Below are 17705 nucleotides of genomic sequence, written 5' to 3'. Positions count from 1 at the left end.
TGCAGTCATGTTTGAATGCCTGCCAGGTTTCAGTGATATGAACTCCCGCAGAAGATAAATCAATGCACTTATATGAAATATGCAAATCTCAGTATCAACCATGTGCATATCTAAAGCTGTTTAAGCCTCTTTACTAAAATTCCTTTCTTCTTTAACACCCTTACCTATCAATCCTCACAGTTATTGGCCAAGCAGTCATGGCAAAATTTGTTAAGAATCACACAAAAAAAGCCAATTTCCGTATTTATCCACATTTAAAAATAAATACAGACAAGAGAATAAATGGTTTTCTGTCTGTATTTATCTGTAAACATCGGTAAAACTGGAAAACAGGGAGCCTTATTTATTAACAAGCTGGTGAATAGCCACCTATTATTTCTGAGGAAGGTAAAATGATTGCAAAGGAAATGGAACAGCTGCATTTTCAGATTAAGAAGAGGCTGGCATATACAGGACAGCACAATTAGCAAGCATGAAAGCAGGGGACTTTCCTCAATTTTTGCTTTTTCCCATCTTCAAGAACATGGATCTTGCAAAATGAAAGAATGCCTGGCAATATGTTTTTTTTAATCCTCCTAATACTTCAGTTGGGCTAGCCATCTCAGAGGTATACAAATGCCAATGACGTAGAAAGGGCTTCGTAAGCAAGAGAAGTGAAGAATCCAATGCAGTATCTCCCGACAACAGTGTCTTAGTGCTATGATATAGGTGTTGGGAAAACCTGTAGGAGATACAGGGGTCAGGTAAGTTTCTGGGAGTACTGTAAGAAGAAAGGCAAAATAAACCACATAGTAATTAGAGCAGAGCAGCAAATGTGACCGCAGCAGTGATAGAAAAATAGGCTGTACAGTGTTTTTAATGGTAAGCAACTGGCACAGTAGGTAAACTAAATGAGTTGGCAATTCTGATGAGAAAAAGAAACTTGGTTGCCAAAATAATTCTAATAGAAAAATTAAATAGTATAATACAGCTGGTGGGAGATTTACTTACAAGCTAATTCGGATGTACAGTCCCACATAAATTCCTATAACCTTTTTAATTAGTATAGTAATTATAAAGTGAGTACTAAACCGAACAGTATATTATACAGAAATGTAAATGTCATCGTACGTGTTCTAGGCATGCCCAATTGGCATAGAAATATTTAGTTTTTTCTCTGGTACAGCAGTTGTTTATGAGGATCCTGCAAGCACGTTGACTTCAAAGGCATATTCTCAGCCAGAGTAGTTCTCTGGCATACACTGTTGACACAGTAGTCTGGATTGCATCATTCCTATTGTCACAGTTTTGGGCATATTGTGTAGTCCTAGTATTAAATTGGCATGATTTCTCCTGGCAGAGTGTTCTGATTCTAATACTCTTTTTAATGCATCGTTAGGATATATTCTGCCCAAAAATGCCATGACTACTTTCAGCATTGACCCTGATATCTATCTAGCTTTGGCACATGATCCTAAGCAAATGGATTTAGTGATGTGGACTATCTGGCTGTAATTGTACAAAAAAAATTCTTGGAAGGGAGGATGATGACCTCATGTTTCCACAACACTCCGCCCTTTCAAGGTCCTCTGAAACCAGTACTGATGTGACCAATCAACTAGCCTAAGATAATTTTCCCATCATGAGTTGAAAGCTAATTTACTTCTAAAGGACATTGGATCTTTATGAATCTTTAAGGAACTCCTTGATAACTTGACAGTCCCACTTGACAAGTAGGGACTGAACTGTTTCTGTGACAGCATCAGACACAGCCTTTTGGCCAGCATAATTGTTTAGACTGAGGTTCACTGGGACACCTTTGACAGGATTATTATAATAGTCAACATCATGATTTCACCATTTGACAAACTATTTTAACTATGTTATCTATGGGATGCAACACACCCCTGATATTTTATTGTCATAAGGTGCTACAAGATATAAACAAAGCTGCAAGCACATTAAAGCGGTAGAAGAATCTATTTCTAAAAATAGGAATTCAGGACTTTTCCGAACGCTAGAAGAGAAGGGGCTATACAGAGGGAGAACAGTAAACTATGTTAAAGCTGGGGGTACCACATAAGAAATAACTGTTTCCTTTCCAAACAAATGTGAACCAAAGACTCCCTAAAATGCAGCCCAGCATTAGCCAGGAATTGTGGTTCCTACCCAGCCAGTCATTTCACAGTGAAGCACTGAATGGATGTGACAAGCACGTTATGAGCTTAAATGTCTCTAAACCTAATGTTAATCTGCCAGTTGTGTTCACCACATCCTGTTGGCGTTGCTCAGGCAACCCCATATATAAAAGTGTAGCATTAACTCAATTTCGACCCTGACCATTATGCAATTTCCTAATTGTGAAATATGGTAGAATGTGGCATAATTGTTACATTTGGTCAGAGGCAGATGAGAGCACAGCCCTTGTCTGAGAGGACTTTACAAATCAGAATCAGGAAATCAGGAAGCACTCCAAGGTTCTGTTCAGCCTTCACCACCAGAGCCAAATAATATTGGTAAAGCAGGTGATGAATAAGGAGATATTAAGAACCAACACCAGCCTCGCCAGCTTTCTTTATTTTTAGGAATGCCATTGGACAAGACGTTTTAAGTGTACTAAATTTAAGCTTATTATCTGCTTACTAATAATGGCATTCAGCCAGCCTTCTTCATCCGTTCGTTGGTTGTGGTGTCAATCACATTGTTACTTCTTTCCACTTGAGCACAGAGCAAAGTGTCAGCCCACTGAGAAAGCTAATTAATACGTTAAAAATGTTCTTGACATTATATTTGTATTACCACTGCTGCAGGCCTTTAAATAATGTGCAAAAAATATGTACAAGAGTTTCTCTCTCTGTAAAACAGAAAGATAGTATGAATTGATTTTCAAATGATAGTCTTGCTCGACTGTGTATTATTCCTTAGCTAAGAAGATGTATCTTTTCAAGGCGAAAGGCAGTGGCCTCTTGGCAGAAGTTTCATTGTCTGTTGTAAACCTTCTTTCGTCATGTTATGTCCAGAAATGACAGTGCAGGTGTAATGAAGTTAGCAGTTCAGTAGTTGGGGTGGGCGGAGCTAGGTGGGGAGAGGGGAAGAGGAGGGGACAGAATAGGAAGGGGCAGTTAGTGTAGGGACAGGGAAGGCACTGGATGTACTGAATAAAGCTCCAGTTATAACCTCACCAGTGTCTGTATTTACTAGTAGCACGATGCTACAGCTGGCGACGAGGGTGGGATCTGCATAACTGAAGCCTGCAGAACCCCATCAGAGCACCCTGTCCCCTGCAGCGTCGAAAAGAAGAATCCGCTGCTGTGTGGTGCTGCTAGGTGAAAGAGGAGACCAGCAGCAGGTGACCCTGTCCCCCCCCGTGAGTGTGGGAGCCCAGAGGGAGCCGCTACTGCGAGCGCTGCAACGCTCGAGAGGAAGAAGCCTTTCGCGCCGAGAGCGCGAGTCCTGCCCGATGCGTGAGGTTTAGCACGCGATCGGCGCTGAAGAGCGGGAACCGAGGAAGTGAGTTGGGAGCCTACCCCAACCTCACCTGACACCTGCTGTGGCCAGAGAGTGGTGAATTCCAGCCTGGATCACCCCCACGAGAGTCTGCCATCAAGCGCTGCTGAGCGCGGTGAGCTGAGTGACCGCGGGAGTTCCGACGTTGAAAATCTCACGCCGGATGCGTGAGGTTTGGCATGCTGACGCCGAAGACCCTGCAAAGTAAGGAGGGAGCCCACCCCAACCTCACCTGCCTGCAGCAGTGACCAGAGGGAGCTGAGTCAGGAGGGTGCTGCCCCTGAAAACGACCGCCGGTGAGTCCTGTGTGTAGAAGAGGAGTTGAATGCAGAGAGAGAAAGTAGTGCCTGCAGACAACCACGGCGGCCATCTTGGAGTCAGGCAACCATTGGGACAGCCTCCCTGTGCAAAGTGGAGGCGGCCATTTTGAAGTCAGGCATCGTACAAAATATATATAGAATAAAGGAAAACAAGCATTGGAAGCAGTGAAAAGAAGAAGAGAGAGAAAACAAGCATTGACAGTCGCAAGGAACAAACAAGCATTGCTAGCTGCAAGTGACAAAACTTGGAAACGCACGTCAGTCGCTGACGCAAGAGGTAGACGCAAGCGTCAAAGCTCAGTGCCACGATGTCTAACCCTCCCGCGCAGAAGGATGTCACGGGAGGCACCCACCTGCGCGCCCCGGAGCCATTGTCAGTCACAACAGGAAGCAGCATGGGACTAAAATGGCAAGAATGGCTCGAGGACTTTGAGGACTACATCGAGGGGTCCAAAATTTAACCAGACAAGGACAAGATCATAGCCCTTCGCAATCTAGGGGGGCGTGAAATAAGCAAGATCGTACGAGAGATTCCAGCCACAGATGGTGACACATATGATAAAGTGAGAACTGTTCTGAACAATCGTTTTCTGCATAAAAGAAACGTCGACTATGAGAGGCATAAATTCCACCAGCAGCGCCAAGGTAAAGAAGAACCACTGAGCTCCTTCATACATCGGCTGCGGAGGCAGTCCCTACATTGTGACTTTACCAACTTCTCGCCGGATGCAGCCATCAAATCTCAGATAATCACGGGGTGCCACTCGGAGTCCCTGAGACGGCGACTGCTGAGAAAACCTCAAGAACTTGCAGAAATCGAAGAAAACTCCCGACTGTACGACCAGGCCGAGGAAAATGCGGCGGAAATTGAGACAGGGCCCAGTACCAGCCGTGAGCACGCCAACCGCATCACTGAGAGACGGCAGGGACGTCAGGATCGGCGCGACAGTGGACGGCGTCACCCGCGAGACAGATCGAGGCGCTCCAAGTACTCACCCAGGCGACGCCCGGACTACAGAAGAAAGGAATCCGATAGGAGAGATCGCCGACCTGAACGCACAAGGCGATGTTTCAGGTGCGGGTACGACTATCCTCACATTGACTCCTGCCCTGCCATGGGCCAACGGTGCCGGAAATGTGGACGGTCCAACCACTTTGAGGCCATGTGTGGGGATTACCACAAAGAAAAACGCAATGATGGCGGCAGACGGGAAGGATCGCAGCGGCCCTCACGTTCGGAGGCCAAACGTCATCACATCAGAGCAGTTCAGGAAGAGCCTCCTGGATCTCCCACGTCCTCACATTCGAGTCATGACTCTCGGCGCTCCCGATGGGACCGTCGTTCCCCCTCAAGAGACTCAAGATCATCCTCATCCAGGCACTCATCCTACACCACCGAATATGTCAACTTTGCTGACCACGATCAGTTCAAACGTTATCCACGCCTCAACATCAAAGTGGGCAACCATGCCGCTAAGTTCATGATGGACAGCGGAGCATCGCTTAACTACATATCTGTTGCTGAACACGACCGTATGGACCCCAAACCACGTTTGCATTTTGCACCTGTCCGCGTCTACACCTGGATGGCGAAGAAACCTCTCCAATGCTTGGGCAAGTTTGACACCACCCTAACACATGGCAAGCTCTCCATCCCAGCGGTTATCCACGTGATCAAAGGTCCTGAGGCTGACTGTCTGCTGAGCCTCCCCACGGCGGAACGTCTTCAACTGGTGCACATCCTCTTCAACGTCCATGACATCTCGGACTGCGCCGGAAAGTTCCCTTCCCTCTTCCGAGGTCTGGGGAAGCTGAAGGGCCGTCAGATCCACCTGCATATTAATGAGCAGATCAAACCAGTGGCTCAACACCCGAGAAGAGTGCCGTTCCACTTGCAATCCGCTGTTGAACGTGAACTGCAGGAACTCTTGGACGCAGATATCATTGAGCGCACTGCGGGCCCCACTCCATGGGTGTCCCCGGTGGTTATTGTCCCCAAGAAAGGCTCCCAAAACAAAGTCCGTCTCTGTGTGGACATGCGCCTGCCGAACCAAGCAATTGAGAGGGAGCGACACCCAGGCCCGCTCCTGAGCGACATGATCACAGCCCTCAACGGGGTGACCGTGTTCTCAAAACTGGACCTGAACAAGGGCTACCATCAGCTCGAGCTTGACGTCAGCTCCCGCCCCATCACAACATTTGCCACCCATCTTGGTCTTTTCCGCTACAAACGCCTCAGTTTTGGCGTCTAATCAGCCGCAGAGATCTTCCAGGAGGCCATACGTCTTGTCATCCACCACATCCCCAACGCGCTTAATTACAGCGACGACATCCTGGTCTACGGCTCGGACACGAAGGAGCATGACACCGCCCTTGATCGTGTCTGCCTCGCTCTGATGGAAGCTGGGTTGACTCTCAACAAAGAGAAGTGTGAGTTCATCAGTCGACCCTGAAGTTTTTCGGACACATCTTCTCTGCGAGTGGCATGAAACCGGACCCGGACAAAATCGCCACGCTCAACAACACCAAGAGTCCGGCAGACGTCAACGACTTGCGTTCTTTTCTTGGGATGGCCAGCTACTGCGCCCGCTACATTCGTGACTACGCCACCGTGAGCCACCCCCTGAGGCTTCTCACGAAAGCTGGTGCGCAGTTTGTGTGGACTCCGGAGTGCGAGCGTGCCTTCAAAGCCATCAAACACGCTGTGGAATCAGCCAAATGCCTCTCCTATTTCAATCCTAGGAGGAAAATGGAAATCACCGTGGACGCAAGCCCGGTGGGCTTGGGGGCCATCCTGGCACAGTACGACCATGAGTCGGATCAAAGGAGGATCATCGCCTATGCCAGCAGGAGCTTAACAGACCCTGAGAAACGATACTCCCAGCCGGAAAAGGAGAGCCTGGCCGTCGTGTGGGCATGCGAACATTTCCACATTTTCATTTATGGGAAGCATTTCACGCTCATAACTGACCATCAGGCGCTTGTCACGATCTATGGCAATCCCAAGTGCAAAATGCCCCCCAGGATCGAGAGATGGGGCTTGCGGCTGCAAGAGTATACATTCTCAATCATTCACAAACCGGGGAAGGATGAGAATCCGGCCGATTATATGTCTCGCCACCCCCGAGACTCATCAGAGACTGTGCCTTCCATTGCAGAAGAATACATTCATTTCGTGACCAATCATGCTCGTCCACCAGCCATCCCCATGCACGCCATTTGGGAAGCGACCAGACAAGACAGCACCTTACAAGCAGTGATGGAGCGCACCCGAACCAACAGGTGGAGATATCACCCGCAGGAGGCAGAGGAAAGTCCTGCTGTCAGGAAAGAACTCCAAGCCTTCCGGCATGTCTCCGACGAACTCTCCGTAACCAGTGACGATCTCCTCCTCAGAGATCACAGACTAGTTATACCAACGACACTGAGACAAGGAGTAATTGATCTGGCTCACGAAGGCCATCGAGGAGTCGTCTCCACCAAGAGAGCACTGAGAGAACGTGTCTGGTTCCCCGCCCTCGACCAGATGGTTGAGGACACATTGAAAGACTGCCACCCATGTCAACTGACCAGCCGCAGTAATCCACCCGCACCCCTACAGATGACCCCATTGCCTAATGGAGTATGGCAAGAAGTCGCCATGGACTTTTATGGCCCTCTGCACTCCGGGAAGTATGTAGTCGTCATCCTGGACGAATACTCCAGATTCCCAGTGGCCCAGCTCATACCATCCACCAGTGCCGCCTGCACCCTCAAGGTGCTCGAAGAAGTATTCGCAACTTGGGGTGTCCCCCGGGTCATCAAGACGGATAACGGGACCCCATTCAATAGTCATGAGTTCAGTGATTTCGCGAAACACATGGACTTTCAACATCGCAAAGTCACGCCACTCTGGCCTCAGGCCAACGGCACTGTGGAAAGATTCATGTCCACCATCAAGAGAACATTCCAGCAAGCCACGGCCGAAAAGAAAGATCTTCAGTCAGCACTAAACGAGGTCCTTAGTGCCTACAGGACCACTCCCCATTCCACAACGGGCCAATGCCCCGCGACCCTCATGCTGGGGAGGACAATGAGGAATCGGATCCCCACATGGGACGGAGCCTTGAGAAAACCTCCGTCGGACCAACAACACAGAGACATGGCCATAACCGATCGACACCGCAAGGATAAGATGAAAGAGTATGCGGACCGCAGGCGAAGGGCCCGGTCCCCCTCCCTGGAGGAAGGCGACAGAGTTGTTGTCAAGCAGGGCCACAAGACTGATTGTCGTTTTAAAGACGAGCCCCTAACAATCACCCAACAAAAGGGTACCATGGTAACAGCCGAATCACAGACACGAAGAGTCACCCGCAACGCTTCTCATTTCAAGAAGTGCTCTCCTGAGATCCCTGAAAACACACTCGTGGTCCCCACACCTGAAAGCAGGGACAACCCTGGGACTGTCGCACCTGACACCGAACATTCACCTACAGAAGAACTCTCACCTGACGTTGTCGTGTCCACACCAGCGAGACCCCGCCGTCACGTGCGGCCTCCCAAGAGACTGATTGCGGAGATGGACTAATCTCTATTTCTTTCATTTGTTGCTTTATTAAGAAAGGGGGAGATGTAATGAAGTTAGCAGTTCAGTAGTTGGGGTGGGCGGAGCTAGGTGGGGAGAGGGGAAGAGGAGGGGACAGAATAGGAAGGGGCAGTTAGTGTAGGGACAGGGAAGGCACTGGATGTACTGAATAAAGCTCCAGTTATAACCTCACCAGTGTCTGTATTTACTAGTAGCACGATGCTACAGCAGGAAGACTAATGTAACAAAGTGCATGGAAATGAATCCATGCCATACGTTTTAAAGTCGTTATTTTATTTTGGCGAAAATAATGCTTACACCCATATTCAAAATGAAACTAAGATTAACATAATTAAATGGGTGTCCAGACGAAAAAATAATTAATATAATTAAATAAGTGCCCAGAGAGAAAGCAAGTGAAAAGTATTTAATTTCATGTGACATTGCATTTTCTAAATCCGTTGCTAACAGATATTTGTCTGTATAATGTTTATTGTTTAGAACATTTTAAAAGGGCTTCAGGTTTTTGTCAAGATTTCTCTTCTTTTTGTTCAGAACGCTGCTGCTCTGCACTACTCATTTGTTATTTTGATTTTTTTTTACTAGAAGCATTTCATTTTTGTGCATTTACTTATATCCCTGCACGTAGACCTCTTTTAAGTTAAAGTCTGTTTTATTTAACCTATTATCGAACTTCTCGACAAGAGCACAATTTATGTTTTTTTTCTGTGGGCACTCAATGTGTTTTTATGTTTTCTCATGCCAAGCATTGGTTACTCATTCTAAGTCACCCGATTATTTCATTTTTAAATAAAACATGTATTAGTTCTTCTGACAATGTATGTGCATACAGTTGATTGTATGTTCTGTTATGCTTTTGCTGACTACATCATCCATGTTACTTTAATCATATTTCCTGAATAAATCTAATGATAATGCCCTTTAGTAAACTATTTTTGCCTCAGTTTTGACTTTTCTTTGCATTTCACTGCTCCTTCAGATCGACCCTTTGTGATAAAGGAAAGCAATGACACCACAATAATTAGCTCACTTCACTGAGCGACGGCATTCTGCTTTTTCACAAGGAGCACATCCACACTCAAAGTAGTTTCAGTTACTACGATGGCAATGTGTGCTTTTTGGGACCAACAAAAATATTTTTGCTTCTAGTCCATTACTTTTTAGGTCGAGCCCAGGCAGCGTGCCTGCGCTGTCTTAGAAATATGTGGTATACAGTCTATGGGCTTCGAACACGCCCAACGCTTCTCATTGGTTACTTCCTCTGGCTTTCAAAATTCCTTTGCTGTTGTTCGCTAATGTTTACATTATCCCACCTTTTGGATGTGTTGTTCCCGCCCTGGAAACTGCCTCTGCTACAACGATCCTTTCACTGTCGCCATATGTTTAGTTTCGGCCCGCGATCGAACAGATCAATATAGTGTTTCTGCTTCAAATGTTTTGACTCGACGACTGCACTCTTTTCTATACATCTCATCTCAAGGTGTTCTTTGGTTATCTTCTCTTAAGGTGAGTGCTTAGAGTTAAACTACCCCCTTAATTTAAAATGAATAGCTGATAATGATCCTTAGGACTTTCCAGTTGCATAACATCGCTTTAGAAAGATGGCTGTGCGTGACATCGGAAAACAAAAAAGCTGATGTGTGTACTTTGTATGGTTCAATAACTTAATGATATTGCTATTTAGTAACACAGCGCAGATTAGAAGCGGCTACATCACAGCCAAATTGATGTTTGGGGACCCAGCGACTCTAAAGGTTGACGTGAAAAGAAGCCACCTATCTGCAGACTAGACTCGCGATTTTTATTTCTTAAAACAAATTAGCAGTCTTTTCTAAGAGAACATCAAAGAAAGTCAGAATTAAACTGTCAGGATCTAAAGAACCTTCCGATCAAACAAACACAGGATGCTGCTTGCATTCAGCTCAGATAAGTCTTTATTTCGACATCATGTCATAAAAGACACACATATTATTAAAAGTGAAGGAAAAAACACATCATCAATACCTTGGAAATAAATTAAATACAGCTAGTTCATTAACAATTATACATAGATAAGGGCATTTCACAGTACCTACTTTCTAAATAAATCTGTCCTCCTGTTATTCCTTATCAATAGTTAAGAAGATAAAAGTTCAGTTAAAAGTAATAAATATAACAAATTTTATCTAAAATCCTTATAAAAGACAGTTCATTTTACATAATAAAAAAGGAGGCATCTAAACATTTGGGGCAACTAGTGATTTTAGCTTGGTCCTTCGAATTGCCCACATCCAGTTAAGAAATTTCGACACAGCAATAATTACACTTTCCGAACAGTCCGTTTTAAAAATCCGTAGGGCCTCAGTTCCTTTTTTGATGCCTTTTTGCAGGCATACTGGCCTAATCCATCTATGTCGCGGCAATTTATACACAGGACATATCAATAGTATATGAGCTAAACTTTCCGGTTGTGAGATGCAGAAGGGACACATAACATCCCTACCTGTTGCCCATTTACTTGTGAAGGTATTAATTGGCAGGGTACCCACCCTATACTGGTGGAACCGTTTCCGGTCCTCAGGGATTGCAATAAAATCCCAATATGGTTCGTAAGCTGGTAAGTGTTTAAGCAAAAAAAAACTCCCTTTGAAGTGAAGAAGTAGTATATCTTTGGAATTTTTGTGTTATGACCATCGACCAGTATAGTTCCTTAAGAATCTTGCGTGAAGGAAAATTGTTTTGTACTGGATTATCCCATAGCTCAGCCAAGCCCATGGCATAATAGATTGCCTTGGATTCACTGAACCATTTTATTCTATTAGCTGTATCCGTGTTCCTGACTTCGAGTAGTGCCTTAGCATAGTGGGAGAGTCCTGGGGTAACCCAGATCCTCCGCCAGTATGCTATGGGTCTAAAGCGCGCTACGTCCTCTATTTTCTGACAGCCCAGGTCAAAATAGAGGGGCAGGAGCGGGGTGGATGGTGGGAGCCTCACTATTCCCCTTACAAATTTGTTTTGGGCATTTGACAATTCAGAGATGTTACATGATCCCCATAGTTCGGCCCCATACAATATGGAGCCTCGAATTTTTGTGTAATACATTTTAAGCTATGGGTTGAGTGGCCGAAGAGCGCAGTTCTCTTAGAAGTACTCCCACCAACTGGGAATGTCTAATAACTAGTTGGTTAATATGTGGTTTCCAATCAAGCCTTGAACCCAGTGTGATACCTAAGTATGAGAATGAATGGGTTTGCTATAGCAACTCCCCGTTCATTATTGCTCTTCCTTTTACTTGCTTGTGCCTATGCATTACCATGAATTTGGTTTTATACACATTGATGGTAAGGCCATAATCACTACAGAAGGTCTTAGAGCGCCCAATTGCTCTTTGAAGCCCTTGTTGGGTCTTAGATATTAAAAGAGTGTCATCTGCGAACATCAACAGGGATATAGACACACCACAGAGCTTAGGAGCATCCGTTGGAAAATCCCCGTAGTAGTCGATAACCCTGTTGATGTACAGGGAAAACAATGTTGGGGCCAAGACACATCCTTATGATGGGCCTATAGTTTGCGGGATCCGAGCGGTCACCTTTCCTAAAGATAGGAATTATTTCGGCTCCCTTCCAAGAATCTGGAATTGGGGAGCCTTTAGCAATTGCATTGGCAAGGGACATTATGTACTTTGCCCATACATCTTTTCCGTGGATAAAAAGATCCGCTGGTATGGTATCCAGTCCTGGCGCTCTACCTTTCGGGACTGTTTTTAAAACGTATTCTACTTCTTTTAGACTAAATTGTAATGGGATAAAAGAAACATTTGCGAGGGAGCTAATGGTAGTTATCCCTGTGTCCAAGGCCGGGCATGCAAATTGCGTCTTAAAATGCATCACCCATGTTTCAGGGGAAACATTATTTTCTGGTTGGGCTCTGGGACAACCCTTACCCCATTTTACCAAATCCCAAAAACCTACCATGTTTTTAGATTTACTGGCATCATATAGTTCTTGCCAGTATTTTTCGTCCGAGGATTTTTTCGCTTCCCGCTGGACAGATTTATACTTGGACCTTGCTTCTTGGATTGCATCCCTACTTTTCAATTTTACAGCTACAGCGAGTAATTTATAGGAATCCCTGCAGCTCTTGTTGTACCAGGAGACTGCCTGCTTCTTTGTATTACTATGTTTGTGTGCCGTTACCTTCTTAGTAAAAAAAAATGTAAGATTATTAAAAAGTGTTAAATGAATCAGAACAACTTTGGACAGAAAATCAGGTTTGGATATACACTCCTGGAGCTCCATAGTTGCCCTTCCAGCCAGTTCCCCCATCACTAGAATGTGTTCTTGCTTCAGAAGGCATTCGGACCATTTCACCCTCCGTGTGTCATTTGTCTGGAATATATCAATAGTTAGTGGACTAGAGTCCACCTGTGATACTCCGTACAGGTCCAGTGTTAAGCTTAAGGGGTTATGATCGCTCTCTACTCTTTTTACAATAGACATGTCATGGGTTGATTTCCAGAACTCTAGGTTAACGAGTATGTAGTCTATTCTACTATTACGCACCCCGTTATCGAAGGTTGATTCTCCCTCTTTATCTGTTCTGGTCCTGCCATTTACTGCACATATTCCTTGCTCTAGGCATAAAGCTTTAAGCTGGAGTGCAGCCTCAGTCCAGCGCTTTATCGGGGGATGGTCGAATGCGGGATGTCCCAGATGTGATCTCCCTCCTTTGCTAAATTAATGTCACTGTGATCCAGGGGCTCAAAGCAACAATTAAAATCTCCCGCAATGAGCAGGTTTGCTTTGCCGTTATAGTAATCCAGGTGTGATGACAGCTTGGAAATGACCTCTGACTGTTTACCTACAGGTTTGCCCCTTGCATACACGTTAAAAACGTACAGGTCTCTAACGTTTGGGCACTGTATCCTTATGATAAGAATATCATTACAGCCAGAATCTATTTGGGCGACCTTAAACCTGTCGTTCTGTTTGACCCAGGTTATCAGACCTCCCATTGGTCTACCTCTCGTGGTTTGAATTGCAGAAATAAAAAAATTCACATATCCCTTCCTAAACTGGGGGTCCACCTGCCAGGTTTCCTGGAGTAGTATGACCGTGTATAAGTCTATAAACGCTAACCAGTCTAGGGACATTAATTTGCTCTTAAGTCCTGCAATGTTCCAGGAGACTATAGAGTGTGATGGCTTACCATTACGTGTACACTTGGTAGCCTGCAGGAATTTACCAGGGGGAGTATTACCTAGCAGCTCTATATTCTCTAATGGAGCAACGGACACAGTAAACTGATCATTGCCACGTAAATCATGCCTATAATCCCCAACCAACTCTGGGTCTTGCGTATGGGTGGAATGATCCTGCTTGGGATGGGAACTATTATCGTCTCTCTTATCCCCTACACTTGCCCCCATGATAGCCATTAGGGTTTTAACCTGGTTTAGGACATAGGGCTTACTGGTCAGCCCTCTAGCAAGTCACTCAACCCCTTCTAAGCCGGACAGCATGGAAAAACGATTAAACGTTGGGATATTAAAGCCACAGTCTGCTAAGTTTCTTGTGTGCGTGTTCCTTGATCTTTGTAGATTTGCCACCAGTGGGTAGAAATAACTAAGATCGTACGTGGATATTCCCCCCCTCCACTTTCCAGATACCAATCCCTCATGTGTGCAATGACCCTGCGGTCCCTAAAGTTTATTATAATAACATACCCCTCTTTATCCTTCGGTCTTTGCCCCACCCAGCCCAGGCGTCTGACATGCAGGATCTCTCCATCTAGGTTGGGTGGTAGGGGTCGATTATTCCGGAGCAAGTAGACCACCTTATTTTAAAGTTCTTGGTAGCCCTCCTTCGTCCCAGCTGCCAGTTCTGGGACCCTAGTGAGGACTATGACATATGGAACTGCTTCAGGTGGGAGATCTATACATTGCGAGGCACCATAAGCAGTCTTGGATGAAAGGTAGTTCCTAGCTCCCTGTACAGATTTGGGAACCGGTGCGCTTCTAGAACCTCCCTCATTTCCTTCTTTGTCTATAATAGGTACATTGCTTGTTTCCAGAGGGGCCGGATTAGTCGTTTGTGAGCTGCTACTGGTATTATCCTTATGGGTTTGTAATCTTGTAGTTTGACCCTCTTTCTGTGGCACATGTAAAGTCGAGTTTAAATTAGGGGGTGGGGAGTCATCATGGGGTTAGTTTGTCTTGGTTATAATTGCATCCTTTAGGGACTCCAATTGGTCACTCAGCCGTTTAACTCTCTCCACTAAAGGTAGTAAGAGAGATTTCAATCGGTGTTCCATGGCTCTAATTATATCTGGTTGAGAGTTAGGGGGTGTGGTTGGGCAATGAGGTGTTTTTTCCTTATCCTCTTTATTTGGATTTGAAGCCTTTTTAGGGCTCGGAATGGTTTTATTAATTTTTGCACGCCTGCCCCCTTGACAATTCCCCCTACGCTTTCTTTTAATCACCTGCCCTGGTCTTAATAAGTTATCCACCCTCTTAGAGGAAGCGGGTTTAGGATGGTTTATCCCCCCAGTGCTAATTAAAATTGGGGATTCTATGTTGGAATAATCATTTTCGGACTCCCTACTTGTGTCAGTCAGTATGTGCTTGTCTTGTAATAGCAAAGGGATCCCAATTTCTTCGCTAACAACCCTTTCCGTGCCTAATGGTTCAGGGGTGATAACATATTTGATAGGTCCCAGAGACGAGCACTTATTTTGAGATAATTCAGTGGATAAGGATAAGCGTTTCTCAGTGATGGCAATTTCCCGTTCCAGTACATTAGCTGCCCTTGTTATGAACGGATTTAGGGTAGATTGTACAGACCCTCCCACCAAGGGATTTTCTGCGTGTACTTGGCCGATGATTCATTTCCCTTGGGGTTTTTACCCTAATCACAATAGAATCTAATAAGGTGTCAAAGGCTGGATACGATGTTAGTTATACTATAGGTCCACACAATAGTTCATAAACCAAAAGTCAATGTCATTAGGAAAGGGTCTTACATTATAGACACTGCTATGTCGAATTCCGATGTCAGGGGGGTGGCCCAGCCCGGCCTCGTCTGGCCCCGGACGGCCACAGACGGTCCCGCCCTTGTCCCGGCGCGACCCGCGTGCGATCCCGCGACACGGGGGGTAGCCGGAAATTTAAGCGCCTCCTGGCGCGGGTGAAGGCAGCTTCCGGCCGCAAGGGTTACTGGATCCTGTAGTCCCCTGGCAGGTCTCCTCCTCTCTGCGACCGCGCTCGAGTGCTGTGGACTTGCGGCGGCGGGAGGAGACTCCGGGCAGCAGTTCAGGCAGTGGCGGCAAAGCGGGATCAACAAACGGGCTCCAAAGAACGCCCCAGCAATTGTCAGCGCAACACTCCTGACAGGTAGGTCCCCAGCTATGCCGGGGGTAGCCGGAAATTTAAGCGTCTCCTGGCGTGGATGAAGGCGGCTTCCGGCCGCAAGGGTTACTGGATCCTGTAGTCCCCTGGTAGGTCTCCTCCTCACTGCGACCGCGCTCGAGTGCTGTGGAGCTGCGGCGGCGGGAGGAGACTCCGGGCAGCAGTTCAGGCAGTGGCAGCAAAGCGGGCTCAACAAACGGGTTCCAAAGAACGCCCCAGCAATTCTCGGCGCAACACTCCTGACAGGTAGGTCCCACGCTCTGCCGGCGGTAGCCGGAAATTTAAGCGCCTCCTGGCGCGGATGAAGGCGGCTTCCGGCCGCAAAGGTTACTGGATCCTGTAGTCCCCTGGCAGGTCTCCTCCTCACTGCGACCGCGCTCGAGTGCTGTGGAGCTGCGGCGGCGGGAGGAGACTCCGGGCATCAGTTCAGGCAGTGGCGGCAAAGCGGGCTCAACAAACGGGCTCCAAAGAACGCCCCAGCAATTCTCGACAGGTAGGTCCCTCTGCTTGCATTCACTGGCATTCACATTCACATCGCTGTGCAGTCATACTATTGGAGAAGGCGCTATGCACATACTGTTTTTTTTATTATAACATAGCGTATTCTAATCCTAAATGCCTGGCCACCCTAAGCGTATATTAGCTGGATATTATCATGGGTGAAAGGTACAAATGAAAGTACTCCTCACTTAATAATGTCACCAGTGGAAGGGACAGATGGAGTCCCAGCTCTTTAACAGCATTCTCCTAATCGCAACACAGACATGGAACATTTTTTGTCAGATCAGAATGTGCTAGGAATCTGGTAAAATCTACAGGAATTATGCAAAATACACCCAAGTGTAATATAGTTGACAGTCTAGTAGCTGGGGTGGGCGGAGCTAGGTGGGCTGTAGGGAAGAGGAGGAGTCCGAACAGGATGAGGACAGTTAGAATAGGGACCCTGAAGGAGCAAGACGTGAATAATAAAGCACCACCATATATCACCTGTAGTGTCTGTCTGATTGATTGCCAGGACACTACAACTGGCGACGAGGGTGGGATTAGCAGCCTGCTATCCTGAAACCCAGAAAGGAACATTGTCTGGTCCCTGGGCGTCGCGTTGAAGAGGTCGCCGAAGCGACACGTGAGCCCCAGCATGATCGCCGTCAGAAGATCAGCGATCGAAATGTGTGCTCCGCGATCAGTGAATTGTGTGGAGTTCCCCTGGTGCAGCTGAGGTAATTACTGCCAGGGTGTCGGAGCAAATTTTGAACCGAGCGCTGTTCGCGCCAAAAGAAACTGAAAGTGCCAGAGTGAGGTGAGGGCTGAAACGGACTGAGCGAGGGATCGGGAGCCCAACCCCGACCCTGCCGTACTGCCGCCTAAAGAAGAAAGGCCAACAGTGAGTGACCCTCTCCCCAGAGCCAGGGGATTGACAGGGGCCCGAAGGAACCGGAGAAACGAGCGCCAGAGCGTCGGGAAAAAGAAACGCTCAATCGCGCCAAAACGAGACTCACGCTTGATGCGTGTAATTTGGCATGCCCCAACGAAACAGAAGTCGGGAGCCCACTCCGACTCTGCCAAGCCCCAAAGGTGAAAGGAAAGTACCTCAGGGTGAAGGACATCGCCCCCACGAAGGTCTACTGCCCCCACGAAGGTCTCCTGCCAAGCGCTGCTGAGCGCGGTGAAATTGGAGCCCGAGTAAGCTCCGACGTCGGAAAACCTCACGCCGGATGCGTGGGTTTTGGCACGCCGCCGCCGAAGGAACTGCAAAGTAAGGCGGGAGCCCACCCCAACCTCACCTGACTGTAGCATTGACCAGAGGGAGCCAAATCCGGAGTATGCTGACCCTGGGAGCAACTGCCGGTGAGTCCTGTGTGAAGAATCGGGTCGAGTGCAGAGAGAGAAAGTAGTGCCTGCAGACAACTACGGCGGCCATCTTTGA

At 46.9% G+C, this 17705-nt stretch overlaps 1 protein-coding gene across 3 annotated transcripts in view; it reads left to right on the top strand.

Moving 5' to 3' along the window:
• APOH (apolipoprotein H) overlaps positions 1–17705 on the top strand; it is a 570693-nt gene that overhangs the window by 211868 nt on the left and 341120 nt on the right. The gene's annotated exons all lie outside the window — the stretch shown is intronic.

This window comes from Lissotriton helveticus, chromosome 7 (assembly GCF_964261635.1).
Source record: "Lissotriton helveticus chromosome 7, aLisHel1.1, whole genome shotgun sequence".
Lineage (NCBI taxonomy): Eukaryota > Metazoa > Chordata > Amphibia > Caudata > Salamandridae > Lissotriton > Lissotriton helveticus.
The sequence above is the reverse complement of the archived record's forward strand: the minus strand, read 5'-3'. Positions and strand labels throughout refer to the sequence as shown.